Below are 2469 nucleotides of genomic sequence, written 5' to 3' on the forward strand. Positions count from 1 at the left end.
AACTGGTTCATTCAGAGTTTCTATTTCTATGGGAAATCTTTTTACGGAATTCTGTTGATGAGTATTTTGCCTTCAGAAGCTGGAGAAAATACATCATGATTGTTCTGGTTGAGAATGGGATTAGTAAACTGTGCATTGAAGAGCCAGACAGTAAATATTTTAAGCATTGCTGGCCAAGAAGTAAAGTCAAGGATGTTCTATAGATACGAATCTATTATACAATTTATGTTACAACTCCTCAACTCTGCTGTTGTAGTGTGAAAGCAGACATAAACACATGCTCTGGTTTGTGTTCCAGTCAACTGATATTTACAAAACCTACCAGCAGGTCAGATTTATCCCAGAAACTGTAATTTTCTACTTTTTGGTTTAGATGATATGAATCTGTTCTTTTAATTTCACTGAAATATGGGTTTAAAAATGGCTTTTTTTTTTCTATCTTTAAATTGGATCAATAAAGTTTAGGCACTCCATCCCCTCATTTCTCTATTTTTGAGGGGGTGTTGATTAATTGCATAAAAAATGTTTTGCTATAAATTTTAATTATAAAACTTAGCCTATCCTGGCAGGTGTGGCTCAATGTTTGAACAGAAACCCAGGAACCAGGAAGTCACAGTTTGATTTCTAGTCAAGGCACATCCCTTAGAAGGCAGCTAATCGATAATTTTCTCTCATCATTGATGTTTCTATTTCTCTCTCCATCCCCCTTCCTCTCTCTGAAATCAATAAAAGCATATTTGAACCTTTTCCCGCCATCTTGGACCCTGTGGAGACCTGCTGGGAACAGGACTTCTCTAATGACAAATATGTGTGGAAGGCGGTGGTCCAAGGTCATTTTTACTGGCTGTAAGCAGGGTTTCCAGAACCAGAGGGAGCACACAGCTCTTCTTGAAATTGAAGGTGTTTATGCTCGAGATGAAGCAGAATTCAATCTGGGCAAAAGATGTGCTTATGTGTACAAAGAACAACACAGTGACTCCTGGTGGCAAACCAAACAAAACCAGAGTCATCTGAGGAAAGGTAACTCATGCTCATGGAAACTGACATGGTTCATGCTAAATTCCGAAGCAACCTTCCTGCTAAAGCCATTGGATACAAAATCCGTGTAATTCTGTACCCCTCAAGGATTTAAACTTATTGAAAATAAATAAAATGGATTTGCTTTCCTGTGTTTTGGTTAAAAAAAAAAAGACATATTTGAAAAAAACAAAACAAAAAAAATTAAGCTATATAGCTTTGTAATTCAGATAAAAATCTCTTGGAAAATCAATCATCAAAATAATAAAATTTAGCATATGTTTTTTTTTTTATAATCAACATAGAAGAAATGCTGATCAAAAACGGTATAAAATATTTTATACCATGACAACTTAATTTAAAATTATGTATTTTCTCTTTTAAGTTGCATTTAAACTGCCAAAAGATTCTTAAGAATCACAATTTCTTATTAAATGCTCATCCTCAAGTAATGTTCAGGGGAAGAAAAAGAAAATAGTGCAATTTTAGCTACAATTGTTGCATTAAATACAATGGGTTGAGCTGTGAATGAACCAAGTTATTTAAAAAATTGAAATACATAATATCATTCAGAATGTAGCCTGATTTTACAACAAAGCTGTACTCTGACTCACTGCATGCAAGGGAAAGCATTTTGTTTTAAAATGCATTCATCTCCTTTTGAATCTTTTTAAAACTTGAATTTCAGGGTTTTAATGGCCTAAATAAAGGTAGACATTCTTCTGTCCTTACCCTAACCAGAGATAGTGCTCCAAGATATTGATAAATGTTGACTTTACTAAGCAAACACAGAAGAACCCAGATTACTTGATTTACACTTTACCAAGGCTTTACATTTGTTCCTATTCTTTCTTCTTACTCACACTTAGGAAGTATTTTGGAAGAAGAGAAATCCATGCCTATGAAACCATTTACATTTGTGTAGTTTTCTGTTGCCAAAATTTTACACAAATGTCCCTCATATTTTTTATATATGTCCTTCGTTTATGGACCAAATATGGGAAATGTGCAGACCTAAGTCCACATTAACATGGGAAAATTAAAATGAAACATGAAGCCGTTATTCATATAATTTGATTTAAAGAAAATATTTAAATATTTACCATAAAAGTGAAAACACTGCTAAAGGAAAGGTACCTGAGATAAACAATCTAAGTTTTCCTCATTTTGGAGCTGGTTCACTCAGCCTTGGGTTTGCTGAAAGTGAGGCGCTGGGAGCTGTGGACAGCAAGCAAGGACCAGGAAGGCTCTGATCCTAACCATGACTTTGGGATGACACATTTGTGTTACAAAATCCTTTAAAGATGTATCACATGATCTCACTTATGTATGAAATCTAATTGTTAATGTAAGAAACATTCAAACCTGTAAATAATTTTTGTGAGTTTATTTGAGCCAAACTATGTACAATTGCCAGGAAGCAGAATCTCAACAGATTAAGATAATGCTCAG

The 2469-nt window shown here is 34.2% G+C and overlaps 1 pseudogene; it reads left to right on the forward strand.

Annotated features, from left to right (window-relative positions):
* The first annotated feature begins 806 nt into the window (after nucleotides 1–806).
* LOC118659760 lies at nucleotides 807–1132 on the forward strand (annotated as a pseudogene).
* The last annotated feature ends 1337 nt before the right edge of the window (nucleotides 1133–2469 follow it).

Source organism: Myotis myotis, unplaced genomic scaffold (genome assembly GCF_014108235.1).
Source record: "Myotis myotis isolate mMyoMyo1 unplaced genomic scaffold, mMyoMyo1.p scaffold_m19_p_7, whole genome shotgun sequence".
Taxonomy (NCBI): Eukaryota; Metazoa; Chordata; class Mammalia; order Chiroptera; family Vespertilionidae; genus Myotis; species Myotis myotis.